Source organism: Lagenorhynchus albirostris, chromosome 5 (assembly GCF_949774975.1).
Source record: "Lagenorhynchus albirostris chromosome 5, mLagAlb1.1, whole genome shotgun sequence".
Taxonomy (NCBI): domain Eukaryota; kingdom Metazoa; phylum Chordata; class Mammalia; order Artiodactyla; family Delphinidae; genus Lagenorhynchus; species Lagenorhynchus albirostris.
The window spans coordinates 139,927,623-139,933,250 of record NC_083099.1 but is presented as its reverse complement, the minus strand read 5'-3'; the positions used below and the strand labels follow the sequence as shown (position 1 = coordinate 139,933,250).

General features: G+C 46.0%; 1 non-coding gene across 1 annotated transcript; it reads right to left on the bottom strand.

Moving 5' to 3' along the window:
• Positions 1-2,828: 2,828 nt before the first annotated feature.
• On the bottom strand, positions 2,829-2,935 carry LOC132521463 (U6 spliceosomal RNA). The gene has a single exon (XR_009540907.1). It is a non-coding gene; the product is annotated as a U6 spliceosomal RNA (small nuclear RNA).
• Positions 2,936-5,628: the final 2,693 nt, after the last annotated feature.

Sequence of the window (5,628 nt, the reverse complement as noted above, 5' to 3'; positions counted from 1 at the left end):
GGTGACCCAGGCTTGGCCCTCCAGCCATGGCTGGGCTGCCCACCGACCTGGATCAGAGAAGCTGGCCCCTGCTGGAGGCCTTCGTGTGCCCCTCATAATGGTACCCTGCTGGGGAGTGAGCAGGGGCATTTCCTTTAAGAATTCTGCGTTCACAGCGCTGGACTCTGTACGTGACACTCCCGCCCTCGCATCTGTGGCTTGGCACCCAAAGTTCCAAGCTGGCATCTCCATTTTTCCACGTGGAAATCTTCTCCAATCCTCCGGCACCTTCCGGGGCCTGGGTCTAGTTCTCGCTATGGCCCAACAGCACTTTCTGCCCCCAAATTCTACACTAAATTAAAACAAACTGTGGGGTTAATCATTATAGTCCATATCTTCATATACTACCCAGTCTGGACCTACATATATAACTGAAGAGGAAAGACAATTAAATAACTCGGGATTCTGCCTCCCCACCCAGATGCGTCCTGCTTGGCCAGGAGTGGCTCGTGGTCACCAAAAGTAAGCCATGCAGTTAAGAGCCTGAGCTTCATTCTGAGCAACATTTGGTTTCAAATACCCGTTCATGCTCGCTGTCTACACTATTTTGAGTAAGTTACTGCACCTCTCCAAGCTAGGGTTGCCAGATTTAGGGGAAAATCAACAGTAACAATAACGACAACAGACCGTCCAGCTAAATTTGAAATCTCAAATAAACAAAAAATAATATTTTAGTATAAATAGGCCTCCAATATTGCATGGGATATACTTATACTAAAAATTATTTGTTGCTTACCTGAATATCTGGACTTATACTAAAAAATGATTTGTTGATTGTCTGTAATTAAATGGACATCTTATATGTCATCTGGAAAATCTGCAAGCCCCATGCCTTCAACAGCAAAATGAGAATAATTGAACTTACCCTTCATGAGGTTACTATGTGGATTTTATTAAATAATGCATGTAAAGTAATGCCCAATATATTAAAATTATTATTCTTGTATCTAGCATAGGTTTGCCTTTGACAGTCTTAGTTTATGCCTGTTGCCCCTGGGAAATTATTAATAGTTTTCCTTTTTACATTCAAAACTGTCCCAGTTTGTATAAATTATATGTTCATCACAGGTACAGGGGCCAAATGTTTATACCACATTAAGTCAGTGTTTGTTGGAATGTTTTCCTTCATTTCAACCACCAGATGGCACTGCAGGGTGATAAGCCGAATGAGAAAGATGTACATAAAATTTTACCTTAATAACATCCCTGGGTCCGTTCCCTGCCCACCCAGCACACGCGCGCGCGCACACACACACATTTCATTTTATTCGGTGTTGTTGGGTGACTCAGTGATTCTCTGAATGCTCACCCTAAAGCTGGAACACAAAAAAAGAAAACTGTAAATAACACTAGTCATAAAACTCATGAATGATTATCCTCTGGCCATATTTTGTTCTTGAATAGAATAAAGTAGTATTTCTAACTTTCATAATTCAGGCTAAAATTAGCCAGAACTTTCTTGGCATTCTACAAGAACATCTATTTTCTTATTTGCTTACAATGCATTGTTAGTATCTAGAACAGTACCAAGCATGATAAGTGCTCAATGGAGAATGAATGAATGAATGCCAGGGCTGATTGTTAAGAAGATAAATATATGGACCGCCATAATTTGGACTGAAACTTTCTGGAAGCTGGAGTGATGTGACCCAGTTGAAAACAGAAGCACATATTTATTTACATTTAGAGAGAGGGTTACGGTACCAGGGATTATCAGCTCTGTGTCTTAAGGGAGAATCAAATGCTCTTCTTGGAAAACAGAGGTCAACTAGAATAAAAAGCTAAAATTTTCCTCCGCTCGATTCTTTGCTTATTCTACCCTCAATAGGAAAATAAAGGGTTTTCTTTTCCCTTTATTGGAAAGGAAAGAAAGTCACATTCAAGAGAGATTTGAAGACCCAGCCTTCAGGTACCAGCATACACCAAGCAAGGAACTGGTCAGAGATAAAAATATTTTTCCAGGCCAGTGCACCAAGAAAAACATTAAATAATTTCTTTTTCAGTTCTATTAATAAATAAGACACACATACCCCAAAAGCACCTCAAAACATGTCTGTCAGCAAAACAGAAGAAAAGCAGCATTTCAAACACTGAGTCCTATTGGCCTTTTGAAATTTAACAAAAAGAAAATTTCACCTGAGAACCAAATATGTATATTGTTGGTACAAAATAAATTCATGATCATAATAAAACACTCCCACATCACAGGGATATCCACAAAAACCTCCCAGCAGCAGCTGAGAGACAGAAGACATACATTTCTTTTTTTTATTGAAGTATAGTTGATTTACAATGTTGTATTAATCTCTGCTGTAGAGCAAAGTGACTCATATATATATTCTTTTTCATATTCTTTTGCATTATGGTTTGCCACAGGATATTGAATGTAGTTCCCTGTGCTCTACAGTAGGACCTGTTGTTTATCCATTCCATATATACTAGTTTGCATTTGCTAATCCCCAAATCCCAATCCATCCCACCCCCACCTCTTGGCAACCACAAGTCTGTTCTCTATGTCTGTGAGTCTGTTTCTGTTTTGTAGATACGTTCATTTGTGTCGTATCTTAGATTCCACACATAAGTGATGTCGTATGGTGCTTGTCTTTCTCTTTCTGACTTACTTCACTTAGTATGATCATCTCTAGGTCCATCCGTGTTGCTGCAAATGGCATTATTTCATTCCTTTTAATGGCTGAGCAATAGTCCATTGTGTGTGTATATGTGTGTGTGTGTGTGTGTGTGTGTGTATACCACATCTTCTTTATCCATTTATCTGTCAATGGACATTTAAAAACATGGAACACTTCCCAAATTTGCATGTCATCCTTGCACAGGGTCCCCGATAATCTTCTCTGTATCATTACAATTTTAGTGTGTGTGCTGCCGAAGTGAGCATGGAAGACACACTTTCAACCGCAGTGTCAGCGTTGATGCTGTCCAGTCCCGACGATGCCTGAAGCACAGCTTTTACGAGAAAATGAATATCTAGGGTTATCATCAAGACAGAAAGTTCTTCATGAGAAAGGATTGTTTAGGGCTAATGACACCTTCCCCCACCTGAATCTGTCCTTTATAAGAAACCTTGCCTTACCCCATCCTCCCAGCTCTCAGCAATAACATTTCAACAAAACGATCTGGGGTCCAGATGAAAATGAACCCCATTGAAAGCCTACGTGGCAAATCCTGGAGGAAACAGGATGGGTTTCTTAGCCAACATGTCCATAGCTAGTGGTTATGAACGTGTGTCTGGGGACCAGACTGGGCTTCATCTTATCACATTCAAGGGTTTTGGCTGTAAACAGCATCTAACTCCGGGTCACAAGCAAAATTCAGGGGAAAGTTGGGCAGCTCAAGGAATAGATGGAGCTGAGAACAGTGTTTGGAAGCAGGACCAGATCCTGGGTGTCTACACAGCAGGACCTCTCAACCTCTCAGCCACTGATAGTTCAGGGCCCATCAGTGGGATGAACGTGCTCCCACCACCTTTTTCCATCTGGAGATGATTCCCCTCAAAATTCAAGTCCCAGAGAAAGTCTGCATGGCTGAGTTTGGGGCATGTGCCTACCCCTTGGCTGGAGCTGGCAGAACACCTTGACAGATGGACACCCCCAGGGCAACACACATCAGGGAGAAGTCCTTTTCCAAGAGGAGATGCGATGTTTTTAACAAGTAGGAATGGATGCTGTGTAGGCAAAATGTCCACAAATGCCCATTGTGCCGAATTGGAGGAACCACTTCCTCTCTCTCCCCAGAGGCCTGCCTGACCCCGGAGCAGACATTCCCAGCCTCTTGGAACCTCTGTGGCCAGGTCCACTATTCTGTCTGCGCCTCACACCTTGTTCCTGCAAGAAGAGGAGGGATTTAGGGAGAGAGGAGTGGGGACAGCTAGAGCCCTCCCGGCCCTGCCCCATCAGGACACGCTTGCAGATGCCCTGATCCAGGCACCCGCGTGCTCTACCTACCCCTGTCCTCCCTGTGGGAAGCTGGCCTGGTCTGGGCTCAGGCACACCTGGGGGCTCCTGAACTCTTTTCTGGGAAGTAGGTTCTGGGCTTTGTGACTTTCAGGATACAGGTGGACAGGCTCCTTTCTGAGACGGGCTGGGGACGTGTTGCCTGGCACACCTGAGCCTTCTCCAAAGCAGGCCTGTAGCAGATGCTGAGGGACACCCTCAGATGTCCCCCCGGCTTCCAGGAGTGTCACCTGCATGGCTCACACTTCACTGTGTCTCCAGGAATGGTCCCCAGCCAAAGCGAGCTTCCTTGCCCAAGGTTTCACTCCCCTCCCAAGGGCAACCTGTATCCAAAGGCCCACGGTGTGGGAAGACAACAGCCAGTCCAGCCCCAGGCCTCAGTTCGGAACACTGTGAAGGGCCGTCCCCTCTTCACAGAACCACGGGGCTGGCCGAGGTCTCTGTTACCATCACATTCCTGCTGCTCCGTTTCCTGCTTGACTCCCTGCCAGCACCCTGACAGCACCTCCCCACCCCAGTGAAGCTCCGCACACACGCCTCCATCTCTGTGTCCTGCTGAGGACAGTCTGGGCGATACTGGACCAAAGAAGCGGACTCTAAAATGGGAGTAGGTAGTTGGACCATCCACCCTCTGGATGGCCACGGACTTCAGGCTGATGATGGGCAACGATGGACAATTCCTGGAACAGTTCAATGTACTCAGATGGTTCAGCCCAAGTGCAATCATGACGCCCTCACAGACGATGGATGGGATAAGATCCCCTTGGAAGGGAGCACCAAGAGGTTCGGGATGGGGCAACATGAGGACTGTGGGCTCAGAGGCTGCGGCCGGGCACTGTCAGAGAGCTGGCAGAACACAGCGAAAGCCTGACGTGGCTCAGTCATCAACTCAAGGCAAAGGTGGATTGGGAGTTTGGGCCTAGCAGATGCAAGCTATTACATAGAGAATGGATCAACGACAAGGGCCTACTGTAGAGCACAGAGAGCTCTATTCAATATCCTGTGATAAAACATAATGGAAAAGAATATATATATGTATAGCTGAATCATTTTGCGGTACACCAGAAACTAACACAACGCTGTAAATCAACTATACTTGAATTTTTTTAAAAAGAGGAAATCAAAGACAAAGGTGAAAGCCATAGGACCTCCTTGGCCGTGTGTAGAGAGACTCATGGAGGGTTGAACCAGCTGAGGCTCCGGCCCAGGAATTAAGTGTAAGGATAACAAACCTGCAGGGGTGTTTGACTCCACCCCCGCAAGCCTGGTATAACAAAGTGAGGGCCCTGATGGGAAAGGACAGAGACTCAAACACTCCAGATGGCGACAGCTGAGTCAATACGCAAATCCTCAACCCTCTGGGTCTATATAAGTAGCCAACTCTTCTCTGATGAATGCATCTCCGCCCCAACCTTGCTTGACGACAGTGCAGAGGCCCCTGCCTTGTAAGAAAACATGCGTCCCCCACCCTTTCCCCAGGACCTACTCCAAACTCACCATCCCGCCAGCAACCTGGGTTTACTTGCAACATAACCCAGCCAGGGAAGGGTTGGGTCGGCCAGGGGAGAGAGGGGCTCTGCCCCACTGGAGCTGCAGGACCCAGCGGACATGCACCAGC